We start from the raw sequence: 15,362 nt of genomic DNA on the forward strand, positions 1-15,362 counted from the left end.
TGTGTCCTAATCTCTTTTCTTATAAGGACACCAGTCAGATTGGATTAGGGCCCACCCTAGTGACCTCATTTTACCTTAATTATCTCTTTAAAGACTTGATCTTCAAACAAGGTCACATTCTGAGGTACTGGGGGTTAGGACTTCAGCATATGGATTTGGGGGGGACATAATTCAGCCCATATCAGGTACGGCAGTGGCCGCATGCTTGTGTTTGCCCCTGTAGATTCACTCTCCCCGCTTTTCCACTCTGCACTTTGCCACAGGATCCTGGGGATGAAACGCATCAGTGGCCCCCGCCTGCCAGCCTCTGTTGGGAGCACATCAGAAGATCACAGAGAGGAGGGTATTGTGGTATTTATTCCCCCCCCCCCGCAACCTTCCCTGCTGGGTTGCTTCAGAGATGCACTTCCTTGAGCTCTCTCTCCAGGTTCTGTCAATGATAAAACCGCTCCCCCCACTTTCGGCCTTCGGACCAAGAGTCAGCAAGGGCTCCCCACTATTGCTGGTCCTGGGGTGCTGCACCACCCTGCCTCCAAGCTGGTAAATTGTCCGTTTATTAAGTTCTCCTCAAACTAGCCCCCTTCAGTGGGCCGCCTAACCAATACAGCGAGCCAGGGCAGGCTTCCCTGAGAGTCAGAGGAATAAAAGGCAAATCAAGAAAAAATGGTATCCCAGAAGCCAAGACAACTTCAAGAAGGCGGCTGTGATCTATGGTAAGAGCTACAGAGAGTAAGAACCCGCCAAGAGGCGATGAATAGAGAAAGACCCAGGCCCCCTCAGCCGCAGTGGTGGGGGACAATAGAGTCAGGACGCTCCTCAAAGCCAAAGAAACTCTTGGTTAAGGAGAAGGGGAGTGAATTTCATAGTAAGCACACACACCAAAAGCCTTATCTACCCTGCGATCCAGACACAGTGAATGAGAAGCTGTTGCCTTGGAACGTTCAGCCTCCCCAGCTTTGCACGCAGCACACATGTACGGGCGTTGCACGTATGTGTGCATGCGTGCGTACAAACATGCACCAGCAAATGAATGAACTGTCCTTGGGGCCTACCACCACAGATGTTATTCCTTTAGTAAAGATGTGTATCTCCCACTTCAAGCCAAACAATAGATATCAATCTAGCTTTGAAGATAAAGCCTTAGTTATTCAAGCTACGCCTCTCAGAAGATGTGCTTTGTATTACCGCTTAATTTATGATACGATCTCTGTAGGTTTGGTGCTGACGTGGTAGGAGATCTCCTTTTCAAAAGTCCTTTCTTTCTTAATAGACTTTATTTAGAGCAAAATTGACTGGCAAATACAGAGTTCCCATAAGCTCCCTGCCTCCACACCTGCACAGCCCCCTTACTATCAACCATCCCGAACAATTATGTCCATTTTTTAAATATGTTTTAATCCATTTAACCAACCATAGAGTTTTTCCAAAATCTTTCTGACAATAAACAGCATTAATATGTGCCTATTGGCTAAGAATAACAAAAAGATTAAAGACTTTCTTACAAATAGTTCTCAAAGCCAAGAGTTAGGCATAGGATAGAGCATCAAGCCTCCCCACTCTGCCTTGGCCATTCCGCCCTGTTAACCACAGCTGATACTTTCAGTGGTTTCAGCCACTTGCTTTCTGGGGCCTCACAAAAATCTTCCTTTTTGCTCCAGTTCTAAGAAGGAGTGTTGGCTTCAGCAAATCACAAACTCTCTGGGCACACCGGGGAGGCAAGGAACCAGCAAGAGGTGAAGGCCCTGCCTCCCCCTAGAGACAGAAGAAATATGGTACAGAAACATTTTTGCCTAAGTATAACATTGCCCAGCCAATTACAGAAACAAGTTTCTTTCCTTCAAAGAAAATTCTAAAAGAAAATCTTTTTTAAAACATTGGCATCTTATAGCTCAACTAGCCAGCCTTCCAACTGCAGGTAAAATCAGAGACCAGCTTCAAAAATGGATAAAGAACTTGAACAGGCATTTCTCCAAAGAAGATACATAGGAAATTCCCCAGTGGTCCAGTGGTTAGGACTCTGCCCTTCCACTTCAGAGGGTTCGGGTTTGATCCCTGGTCAGGGAACTAAGATCCCATATGCGGCACAGCCAAAAAAAAAAAAAAAAAGATATACAGATGGCCAATAGCACATGAAAAGACAGGCAGCATCGCTAATGATTAGGGAAATGCAAATCCCACCATGCAATACCACTTTACACCCATTAGGGTGGCTCCTATTAAAAAAAATCAGAAAATAACAAATTTGGTGAGGATGTGGGGAAACTGGAACCCTTGCGCATGGCTGGTACGAATGTAAAATGGTGCAGCTGCTATGGAAAATAGTATGGCCGGTCCTCAAAAAATTAAACGACATTACCATATGACCCAGCAACTCCACTTCTGGATATATACCCAAAAGAATTGAAAGCAAGGACTCAAACAGATATTTGTACGCTATTTATAATAGCCAAAGGTAGAAACAACCCAAGGGTCCATCAGTGGATGAATGGATAAAGAAAATGTGGTCTATCCATACGTACAATAGAAGAGTATTCAGCCTTAAAAAGGAAGGAAATTCTGACGCCTGCTACAGCATGGGTGGGCCTGGAGGACATTATGCTCAGTGAAAGAAGCCAGACACAGAAGGATAAATTCTGTCTGATCCATTTCTGTGAGTAGTCAAATCCATAGAGACAAAAAGTAGACTAGAGGTGACCAGGGGCTGAGGCAGGTAACAGGGGGAGTGAGTGTTTCATGGCATGATGAATGAAAAGTTCTGGAGATTTTCAGTTCGTGATGAATGAAAAGTTCTGGAGATGGATGGTGGTGATGATTGCACAACAATGTGAAAATACTTAATGTCACTGAATGGTATGTGCAAAAAAGGGTTAAAATGGTCAATGTTATATGTGTTCTCCCACAATAAAAAAAAAATTCAACTCTTTTAAAAAAGGTCAGCAGCCTTTTTTACGCCAAGTCTTTCCTTAGTCCATCCCATCAGAGCAGGGCGGGGGCAAGGAGGCTCCTGGGTCACCGTGGCCTCAGGTGGGGCGGGCTCTGGCCGGGAGCTGCTGCCTCCTTCCCCCTCTCCTTCCTCTTACCTGTGCTCACACAGGTAAGTGGTGGAGCCGGCACCCAACCCAGAGCCCCGGCCCTCACTCTACCCGCCTCGTCCCTGCCACCGCCCGATCACCACTCCTCCTGACCGTCTGCTCAGGCCTGGCACAGAGCAGCATTGGTACCCACCTCCTCGTTCTTTAGGTGCCGGCCTTTGTTTCGGGTGTCTTTGATTTTTCTGCGCTAGTAAAAGGAATACCTGAGAAAGGTATTGACAGCCGACAGTAGGGAAAATAAGAAGTGTCCTTTTCCAATTGGAAAGCAAAGTGAAAGACCTCATGGGTGATGCACTTTTTATAGAAACCCATCACATCACAGCATGATTATATTCTCACCCCAGACCTCTTTGGCCCCGAGCAGCACGGCCCGCTAGAGCCACGGTCCACCCTCAGATGGAGCTGCACGTGACATGGGTGAACAGGGGTGTGGCGGGGCCAGCAGCATCCATAGTTCTATTTGACGTCATCATAGGTTCCCACCGCAGCCCTGATGGAGGTCTGCATTTGTAAGAAAAGCCTCATTCTCAATCCCACCAAGTCCTCCGTGGAATGTTCTAGACAGAAATGAAGCTGGCAGTAAGATCGCAGACACTCTGAATGGTTCAGGACCATACAAGGTCATGAAGTCCATTTTCCCGCCCCCAGGCGGGCTCATCATGGATGGCAGTCACCCTGCTTTTACAGATATCCAGAGTGGGGGAGTCAACATCACACCCTGGACGTCGCATCCCGAAAGAGGTCCTGTTTCCGTCCCATCTGAATCCCTCATGCTGCGGGGGGAGGGGGGGTCTTGCTCTCACCTGGCTTCCACCTACTGGGACGGGGGTGATACTCACTCATTGTCCCCCGACTCTCCTGCAGGACAGACGATTTCACCTTGAATCACCTGAGTGACTCTCCTCTGAAGCCTTAAGCCCCACCAGAGCCTGTCACAATGGCAATTGCCAAGTGTCAGATCTGTGAAGATGTGGCATCGGCCATGGGGCAGGACTGGACGGGAGAAGGACGGAGAGGGGTGACGGAGAGAGAGGAAGGCAATAGGATGTGGTTCTCCAAGCTGAGGGACATCGGCATCCCCTGGAGGGCTTGGGAAACTCAGATGTCTGGGCGGCATCTCAGTGCTTCTGATTCAGGAGCTCTGGGTTGGGCCAGAGAATCTGCTCTGCCAACGGCTGGGAGGGGCTGCCGGCACCGTGATGGATAAGGACACCCTCTCAGGAGAAACACACAAAAAACCCCACTGGCCGTCCAGCTTCCCGTGCCAACCTGGCATCAGCATGCTGAGGAATGAATGCCTGACAAACCAAAACCTATCCCAGTATCGCAGGTTTCTCTCCCGTGCCTCCTGCCCACACTGAGAGAGGGGTGGCCGTCCTCTCTGTGCTGTGGCCACGCCCCCCCGTGGTGACCTGTCATCCTCCCACTTCGTTGCAGCATTTGAACAGGGAACCCTAAAACCCATCCCATCAGATCCATCCAGTCACCCCGACTTCCTCCCAGGGGTGCATCCAACTCACCTTCTCAAAGCTGATCCCCAGGGACCCAGGGCATCTCCAGCAGGGACCCAGATGCCCCCAGCAGACCTGCACCTCCTCTGCCCTGGGATAGGCCCTCATGCCCCCCCACCAACCTCGCCCAGGTACCCGCTGTGGGTTCGGTCCTTCCATCAGCCCATCTGACTCCTGCTGCTGGAACCAGGCCCCGTTACTCCTGGGTGTTTCACTGTTTTGCTCCAAATCTCTGCAAGTTGCCCAGGGCCTGCATCCTTGGGGAGGCCCTAACCTCCCTAATTTACCTTCCCTTTGCCCCTTGTGAAATCCTCTACTACAGCCCAGCTGACAGAGTCAGATCCCCTCAGCTGCCCAATACATCTTCCCTCTGGTCCCTGACCATCCTGATCTCCTATCTCCATGGGTCCAACCCCCTCCTGCCCTCCAAGGCCCAGCCTCAAGTCCTCCAAGCATGCCTCCCCCTCGAAGACTTTCCAGCCCCCAAGTATAAAAATCACCCCTCCTCCTCTGGTACCCATAAAGCAGGAACTGTTCCCCAACTATGATTTCTTGTGAGCAACACGTAAAATTAGATAGATGATAGACAGATAGGTAGGTAGATAGGTAGATAGATAGATAGATGATAGATAGACGATAGATAGATAGATAGATAATAGATAGATATACACCATATTGTATTGTTATTTGAATGTATGCTTTCCCAAACTAATCTTCCCCACCCTACCCCTACTGCCCTCACCTGCCAACCCAGGTCCAGAACACCTACTTCCCCTAGACAAACACTCTGAGCTGTTGGAATAACTCATCTATATAATATTAAAATGACTGTTTATAGGTATCAATATATCAGCTCAAGTTTATATCATATTGTAGTTACTACTTACGTGTATATATATTTCTGGCAGGCAGAATAATGCTCCCCCCTCCCCAGATTATGCCGACGTCCTAATCCCTGGAAACTGTGACTTTGTTACATTACATGGCAAAGGGCCTTGGCAGGTGTGCTTGGGTGCAGACCCGGTGGGTATCCTGGGTGACCCAGTTGGGCCCAATCTAATCACAGGTGTCCTGTGATTAGCAGAGGGCCTGTCCCAGCTGTGGTCACAGAGAGACATAACGGCGAGGAAGAAGAGTCAGAGATGGACGGAGGGACCACCAGCCGAGGAGCCACTAGAAGCTGGAAAATGCAAGAAAACAGAATCTCCAGAAAGAAACGCACCCGGTGTTGACACCTTGCTTTCAGACCAAGGAGCCCTGGGTCAGACTTGTGACTACCAGGAAGTAAGAGAAGAAACTTGTGTCGTTTTAAGCCACTAAATTTGTGGTAAATTGTTACTACAATAACAGAATTACTGCAACATTATATTGTGTATATGTGTGTGTGTGTGTGTGTGTGTGTGTGTACGTGCACACGTATCCTTGCTATGCCAGAGGTCTCAAGGACAAGATGATGTCTGATTTGCCTTTGTGTCCCTTACAGAACCCAGAAAGTACCATCATATGGTGGACACTTCATATGTACTTGTGTAATTCCCCCTACCTATGAGTAATTTTTTGAATGATACAGAATATATTGGGGCCAATGCTCATTTCTAGGCTCAGAAAAATGGGAACGGGATGCAATGGGGGGACCTGCTGTCCTCAGGGTAGCCAACATTTCTCAGCTAGTAAGAGGCTTTCTGGGAGGAGCTGTGGCCCAAATCACGAGAATGGCCTTTCTGGCCTGTAATTATTTCACTAGATAATGACAACCTGAAACTCACGCTGCTGCCAGAGTGAGCCCTGGGGCTGCTGTGTCTTGTTCTCGGGCCTTCACCTCCCACTGACCCCACACACAGGCCATAAGCAGCAGCAGAGGCTGAGTAGCTGCAGGGCATCGGAGACAGAGGGAGGGCCCTACCCCGCCCCTACCAGACTGAGTCAGTGGTCAGAGGGACGGGAAGGCCCCGGCAGGTGCTGGGTACCAGGATGCTGGAGGGAAGCCCTGGGTGGGGAGTGGAGGGTGTCCCAGGGAGGAGATACCTGCTGGGAAGCCCTGACACCCACCTAATGGGCAGGACGTGGGGCTCCCTGCTGAGTCTAAAAGCCTGGTCATGGACACAGCATCTGAAGGCCCAGGCCAAACCCGTCGGTCCAGGATGACACTGCAGTTCTACTGATCCCACAGCTGATCAAAAGCGACCTCAGGTCAGGGATAAAGAAACACCAAGACAATAAATATAGAGAAAAGCTCTCATGCTGATTAGGCCAAGGCGATAAGGTGTGCGGATAGTTTCTTGCAGAATCCTTGAAATGTCCGAGACTGCCTTCATCTGATTAATCAATCATGCCTGCAGAGTTAGCACGGCCAGGCAGCAAGGCCTCAGAGGTGACACTTCCAGTCTTGAAGGAGGAAGAATAGATAAGGCCTCTTGGGAATAAAATCTGACAGGTGCTTTACACACATCACGCAATTAATCTTCACAGCAGCTGATGAGGTATCTGCCAGGATGCCCATTTTACAGAAGAATACACTGAGTCTTGGGGCGGTTCAGTAATTTACCCAGGGTCAGAGGTTAAGTGCTCAACCCCGCGTCCTACAGCGGGTGAGCTGCAGGGCCAAGCGTCAGCCCCACCCCAAGCAGCATCCCTCCCATTTCCTTGTGCGGCGGGATCGCCCAGGCAGCTTGATTTCGGGTATGGGGGGGCAGGAGGATATTGTGTTAAGAACTGGAGCTCCAGAACCACACTGCCTCGCTCCCGATTATTTTTCCTCTCTGCCTCAGTGTCCTCAGCTGTAAAATGGGGATGAAGCCTGTATCACGGAGGTCGCGAAGAGTCACCAAACTCGTGCACGGAGGTCACTGAGCGAGGACTGGGTCACAGCACGGGCTCAGCACACGTGAGCTCTTTGATTGACATTCTCTTGGTCGCGGCTTTGGTGCTAAGTAGGCTTGTGACCTTGAGTAACTTACTTTCTTTGCAACCCAACATGAAAGAAGATGACCATCCTTCAGGGAGCCGATTGCGCGGTTGGCAAGTACCCAACTTCCGAGAAAGCAGATCCCCAAAGGAAGAGATGACTCTGCACCCCTGCCCAGGAGAGTCACATGCTCGGAATCCTAATTTCAGACATTGGTCTTTGGTTTCTCAGTCGTTCAAAAGGGCCAATACTGTGAAAATATTCCATCGCTCCCTCCCCATGGCTCAGAAGGTCTTGTCAGGAGATAGTATCTTATAGAGGAAGGAGTCATTTTCTAAAAGTTCCAAGTCCCAGAAACCTTTTTTAAAAACAAAGGTGAAAGGTCGGTGTGGCTCCCTGGGATGGTCACACGCATCTGTCACCCTGTCCACGTCACCATAGCACAGGGCATGACGGCGTGATTCAGGGTACGTGTGTGTGCGTGTGTGATGCCCTCGGAGCAGCCTCGTGCCTGGAGGCACAAATTCACCTGCATTGAAGACAACCCTGGGGGGTGAGAACGGGATCAGCGACACCCAGGTCAAGTACCACAGCTCGGTTGTTGGCTGGGAATTTGCCAAACAGCAACATCTGTTACCAAGGCAACCGTGGTGTCACTACCAATTGAAAGCACTTGACAGACGAGACAATAGTCTCACACCTGCACTCAGTCACTTTATCCTCACCCAGAATGCACGTCTGTGCAAGTCATTAGCCCATTTCTCAGCTGAGGAAACTGAGGCAGCTCAGAGTCATGTCCTGCTGGAGGTCACGTAATGAGAGGCAGAGCTGCGACAGCACAGGTCTCTGACTCTGATCACCCGGCAAAGGCCATTCCGGGCATTGGCATCAAGGAGACACCACTGGGTCACTATTTCTGGCAGTAATTCCATCACTGTCCTCTGCGCTGAAGTCCCCTCCCCCCGACTTCCTCCCTGCCCCTTATCTCTTAAACACAAGCAGCTACCACTACCGGGCGCAAAGGAAAAGAACCAGCCCAACACACCAAGATTTACACATAGCTTGTGACGTGGCCCAGCCAGGTCTCCCGCCTGCCTGCCCGCCCGCACCCGCGAAGGCTTAGCCCGGAGAAAACTAGTGAGGAGGGAGGGAAGGGGAGACCCGGGCCTCTTCCCGACCGTCACAGGAATGTGTTTATTTTTATGCGTTTGGACACCCAAGTCCCTGGAAAAAAGGCTTCCCTGCTGTATTCATATCCTAGGGCCACACAGCAAAGGGACTTTGAACAGCTCTAGAGCCAGAAGTCCCGACATCATGGTGTCAGAGGCCTCAGCCCTCTGAAGGCTCCAGGGGAGGACGCTTCCTGCCTCCTCCAGCCCCTCCAGCCCCTCCAGCCTCTGGTGGCTGTCGGCACTCCTCGGTGGCTCCCGGCTCATGGCCGCATTGCCCCGACCCTTGTCTCCATCCTCGCGCGCCTTCATCCCTGTGGGTCTCTGTGTCCCCTCCTCTTCTCATAAGGACACCGGTCATTGGATGTAGAGTGCACCCTAATCCAGCATGACCTCATCCCCACTTCACAAATTATACCTGCAAAGACCCTATTTCCAAATAAGGCCACAATCTGAGGTTCTGGGTGGACGTGAATTTGGGGGATGGATGTGAATTTGGGGGGTGGGCATGAATTTGGGGGGTGGACGTGAATTTGGGGGGTGGATGTGAATTTGGGGGGTGGACGTGAATTTGGGGGTGGACATGAATTTGGAGGGTGAACGTGAATTTGAGGGGTGGACACAACAGCTTATCAGTGCCCCAGCCTCACCCCACTACACCTCCTCTGAAAAATGGAGCTGGAGAAGACCACCCAGAGGAGCATCAAATCAGCATTCCAGCTCCTGGCAGAGACGAGTCACTCCATCATCAGGAAGGCCAGAGAAGGGGGCTGGGGTCCCAGCACCCCACTTCCTGCCACCTTTCGGCCCTTCTAGTGCTAACGTTTGTATCCATAGATACAAATAGCCAAGAACCTTCCATTTGTGTAACACGCCATCTCCTTCCACAGCTAAAGAACTCTTGGGGTAGTAGAATATGGATGACTTTCCATTTTTTTCCCATGTATTCAGACATGACACAGCACTCCAAAATTTCCAAAGGATATGGATTCGGGGGGGTGGAGGAGGGTGGGATGTTGGCTCATCCAGTTTGACTTACAGAACATTATGGGCGGCCGATCACTTGGAAGAAACACTGCTTGTTGTGTGGTCAAGAGATTCAAGGTTTAGATCAAAAGAAGTGTTTAAAGTATGAAGTATCCAGGGAATCACTCTAACCTTCAGTGAGTGACACCTGATGCAAAAAAAAAAGAATACAGAATTAACCCAAGCAGTGTGAATCTCCACGGCATAGCCAGCTGTCCCTGGGGAACTCTTGACTTTGAGCTTGAAATGTATGTCTTATTTTAACCTAAACTAAACGGAGGAGCTCGCCAGCAGCACAGAACGATGGGAAAGCTCACCCCAGGGCCCTGGCACCTCCCACACTATCCCACCCAGCTTCCCACCCACTCCTTCCTCAGCTGAGAACCCTGCCAGCCTGACCAGGCCCACGGAAGGTTCTGTATTGCCCACCTGCAGCCAGCAAGATCCAGAGCCTCACGTGGACACACACCCCACACAGCGCTTCACATCCAAGGACCGAGGCCCCCGGACACAGCCCAAAGCCACTCAGCGAGGAGAGGGGCTCAAGGTTCAAATCAGCCACTCCTTGCCCCCTCCCTACCCCTCCTTCCTCACTACTCTTAAGGGTATGTGAAGAATTAGCAATGTTTCTGTTGTGGAGTAATGTTTCTAAGGTTGTATTCAGTGGGCTGCGTCTTTTCCAGAAAAATGTTTCAATTTTATGTTTTCATTTCAGTGATAATATAAATGTAAAAAATGATTTTACTTTCACAAATTCACAGTTGAAGGACAGATTCATAGAATAAGACTAACTCAGTGTTTTACAAATGAGAGAATCCTTGATTTTTCCTCCTTTAAGTGGGATCTGAGCATTACTCAGATTTGGAGGGATAAAAAATAAGTGTCAGGATACAATCCATAATCCAGTGGTTCTCAAGGTGTGTTTTCCCATCCAGAAGCATCAGCATCCCCGGGGAGCTTGTTAGAAATGCAAACTCTCGGACCTCACCTCAGAGGTGAGTTTTCTGAACCAGAAACTGAAATCTGGGTTTTAACAAGCCCTCCGGGAGATTCTGCCCCTAAGGAAAGCCTGAGAAAATGATGAATATTCAAACTATTATGCTAGAAACTGGAATTCGAGCAGATCTTGCAGCATTTGATTGAACCAAGGGCAATTTCTGCACATATTTTCACCTGCTGCCTATGTCATTTTGCAACGTGTCCCTTTTGACCAATCACATAACACACAACTCCTGATGCTGCTCTGTGCTGGAGAGCTCACGTCATTCACTGAGCACTTAATCCTCCTAACAAACCCGGTGATTAAAAAAAAAAAACAACTTATTAACTGCATTTCACAGATGAGAAAAACTAGGGCCCAGAGAGGTTAAGCAACTTGCCCAAAGTCACACAGCTGATCGGGACAAAGTTAGAGATGGCATCCATATTGCCTGATCCCCACTCTCACAAGTCATCAACTCTACAGGAAAGAATCATTCGGAGATGGTTTCTAGAATAGAAGAGACACCTATCCTGCAAGGGACTTCAGAGGCAATCAAGTCCAACCCTGAAGGCCCAGGGTCCCCAAGCAGAGCCAGGACAAACCCTGATGCCTGCGACTTCTCGGCTGGCATCCTCCTCCCGAACCATAGTGCACTTTGCACTCAGAAAGGCAATTGGCCCTGGACAGCACGGGAGGGGAGGGCTCTGAGGCCAGGGGTCCGTGGGCACTTCCAAAGCTTCCATGGTTCACAAAACGTAAGAACTAGAGGCCCAACCTAACGTGAACAAGAGAATTTCTGAATGCCAATGGATAATGGGCCAAACAGCTATCTTCTTTGGAGAAGAACGTTTTATCAGCAGTAGGTCTAGTTGTCATAATTCAGCCTTTTCTGAGGAGGTCATGACTCTTCCCGACACCCTGTAGCCTGCTTCCGTTTCCGTCCCACCTGGATGCGGAGCTGTCCCAATGTAACCCTCCTTTTTCTCTTTTTTCTTCCCTGTCACTCTGTCACCTTTGTTTTCAGAACTACTGCCCCCACCCCACTCCCATACCCCACCGCAGTCTCTGCAAGTCTTCTGCTCTACGAAGGGTGAGTTTCCCTTTTTTTTTTATTCTGGAAGGTTCTAACACAATTGGCTCTCTCCTTTATCCCTGGGCTGCAGGACGGAATTTCGAGCTCTGACCAATTTCCTGGCCGTGCCCATTTTTTCTTTAAAAATGTACCTCTAGATGCCCTTATTTGTGTCCACCTCTGCATCCTGAATGACTGTTTCTTCTTGTGTGACCACAATGTAGGGGTTTTTTTAATAGTTGATTTACAATGCTGTTCCAATTTCTGCTGTACAGCAAAGTGACTCAGTTATACACATATTTACATTCTCTTTTTTATATTCTTTTCCATTAAGGTTTATCACAGGATACTGAGTATAGTTCTCTGTGCTATACAGTAGCACCTTGTTGTTTATCCATTCTATATATGTAATAGTTTGCATCTACCAACCCCAAATTCCCAGTCCATCCCTCTCCCTCCCCCTGCCCCTTAGCAACCACAAGTCTGAGCTCTACGTCCATGAGTCTGTTTCCATTTCGTAGATAGATTCATTTGTGTCGTATTTCAGAGTCCACATATAAGTGATATCATATGGTATTTGTCTTTCTCTTTCTGACTTACTTCACTTAGTATGATCATCTCTAGGTCCATCCATGTTGCTGCAAATGACATTATTTCATTCTTTCTTATGACTGAGTAGTGTTCTATCACAATGTAGGTTTTCATCAGAGATTTGTTTTCCCCCAAACACTTGGTCTCAGCACCTGGCCCTTCTGGTCCTGCTACCATGTCATCTTAACAACATGCCTGCGTTTTGCACCTTCGCTACACAAGGCACCTGCCGCCTGACATCATTCCTGCCCCCCAAGAAGGCTTACAAAGCCCCCCAGGAAGACAGGACATATATTCACCCAACAACAAATTCAGGAACATGGTGAGCTCACCCAGTAGCTTATGTAACACCCCTGCTGAGTGAGCCACAGGCCTGGGCTTAGAAAGCACAGAATTATGACAAGGGGGCTATGGGTACAGAGGTCAATCAAGCACTGTCTGAAAACTCAACAAGTACAATGAACTGTTTTTTGATAACATGTAAGGATTAGGATTGTTGGGATTGACGAAACCCACCTTCCTTGAAAGAGTTAGGAATTTACAACACCTTTTTGACAATCGACACCTTTTCTCAATCAACAAATGCCAAGATCCTATGGGTCTTCAAGATGTGCTGAATCACAAGGACCCTCACTTTCCAAAGACCTGGGAGACCCTGGTCTGGGCAGTAGGTGTGTTGGGAGGTTGAGGTCTGAGAGGGGTGGGGACAGGCTCTCCAGGGGAAGGGACTTCTTGGCTTTTGTTTTAACCCCATCCCCCCAACCCGCCGTGCATTTGCTTGTTTGCATATGAAGATCAGAAAGCACTTTTGTTCGGGGCAGCCATTCGCCTGGGCAAGCTTGGCCTCTCAGGACACGGCTCCCCGTGACATCCTCCAACACCTCCAGACCTTGCTCGCTCCCCACCCGGCCAGACAAGATGGGTTGATGGAAAATGCAGCCCCTGGAGCCAGAAGCCTCCCCTGGGGACGCAGGCAGAGCTGGCGGGTGTCCTACACTTGGGTGCAAGGTGCCAACCGTGGGTTCTACCCTGTCCTGTCAAGCCCCCTCTCCCACTGAGGAACACGGATTTGCTCTTTGGAGCTTCCGCAGTGTTTTGGGGTGGGAGGCGGAGAAAGGAAGTGGAATCACCTCAAATGCCCACAGACGACTGATCTGCACAAATGGTAACGTGCTGGGGAGGTAGAGTAGTTCTCGTTGCTCTGGAAGCACGTGAATTGTATAAATAAAAGAGCCGATCGCCAACTTCCAAGATGGGGAAAAGGAGCTGAGGGGCCAACCCCACACACACCCCCAAATAGAAACATTCGTTTTGAATATTCAGACCTGGAGGTTCACCCTCAAGCGTCCTAAGGAGGCCAGGCTAGGATGGAAAGCCGCCCCAAGCTACTCCAGGCCCCTTATTCCTGACGCCGGTCCTCCTCCTGCACCAGCTCACAGAACCTGACCCTGAATCGGCCCCTAAAGCCAGGCCCCCTCCCCAGGCTCAGGCTCACGTGGCATCGGCGCCCACCTGCCCTGCCGCCCAGCCTCCCACGCGACACCCCCCAGCCAGTCACTCCCCCGCTTTGCATCCTTACTCCCCTCGCTCCCGGGTGCGTCCAGGCTCTGGGGAGCAGTGCCCTGAGCCCTCCGGGCCATGGTCCCCCCGCCATCCATCGCCAGCCCCTCCCTCCACACGCCTGCCATGTCCAGCTCACACGGTTTCCCAAACGTGCTGTGTTCACTCTCTGCCTGTTCCAGGAATTCCCTTCCCCCTCGCGCCCCTGGAGACTCCATCAGTCACGCCCTGACCCTTACGGAGCCCACCCTGGAGAGGGCTGGGGGCAGTGGCGTTCACAGGACAGAGGCGCTGTGCTCTCACGGAGCCCAGTGTCTGGGAGAAACTCAACAGTTACCCGCGTGGCTATTTAACCACAATTAATGTGAGTGCAACAAAGGAAGAGAACTCCCTGTGCTACAAGATGACGGGTGGGCCGGGGCCCTGGGGGGGGAATGGGGCAGGGGATGTCACCTACAGGGGAGATAGGGCCACCCTGTTGGAATGAGAAGCAAACGTTCCCATCAGGATGCCTAATGAGCTCCCATCTCTCACCTGGATGGCCACGCATTGGTCATCTGAGCCATCCAGGTGAGAGATGATGAAGGCTTGGTCCTGCGGGAGACACTGGAGGCTGAGCCAGAGGCACAGGACTCAGGTCGTGGGAGAGGAAGGCAGTGGGTATTAGCCAGCATCTCTCAAGAAACCGGACTTAGAATATATTTATAAGGATTTGGCTCCAGTAGTTACAGAGGCTGAGAAGCCCCTGGACCTGCAGTCAGCGAGCTGCAGACCCAGGGGAGCTGGCAGTGCACTTTCGGTCAGAGTCTGAAGAAGATCGATGTCCCAGCTCGAACGGTCCAGCAGAGAGAGCAAATGCTCCCTTCCTCCATCTTTTGTTCTATTCGGACCCTCAAAGGATGAGCTGAGGCACACCCACCCTGGGGAGGGCAACCTGCTTTACTCAATCTACTGATTAAATGCTCAGCCCATCCAGAAACACCCTCACAGACACACCCAGAACAAGGTCTAACCAGAATCCAAAGCACCCTGTAACCCAGTCGCACAGACATTAGCTATCGTAGGGAGTTACGACTCCAAGAAACAGGGGCCTCGTCCCCAGGGGAGGAGCGAGGGCAGGGGAGGGGAGGGAGGCCATGCGTGTGCTCTGGACCCGCTGAGTCTGGGGGCCTGGGACACCCCCGCGTGGAGATATGTCACCCACGTGGATGTAGAGCTCAGATGGGAAGAAGCAGCTGAGGTAAAGCTGAGGCAGCACAGGCACCTGGGGCCCCAGGCTATCACGAACCTGCCAAAGGCAAAAGGGGCCGGAGCGAGAGGCACGTTCAGGACTGAGCCCTGAGGAACCCACCTCCACTGGGGGCCCTGCCACTCCACCTACAGCGGCCCCTCATTCAGCGGCTCGCTCACCCCACAATATAGTTCCGCGTGATGGCAAAGGTGTATTCATTTTA

The sequence above is a fragment of the Balaenoptera acutorostrata genome, chromosome 4 (genome assembly GCF_949987535.1).
Source record: "Balaenoptera acutorostrata chromosome 4, mBalAcu1.1, whole genome shotgun sequence".
Lineage (NCBI taxonomy): Eukaryota > Metazoa > Chordata > Mammalia > Artiodactyla > Balaenopteridae > Balaenoptera > Balaenoptera acutorostrata.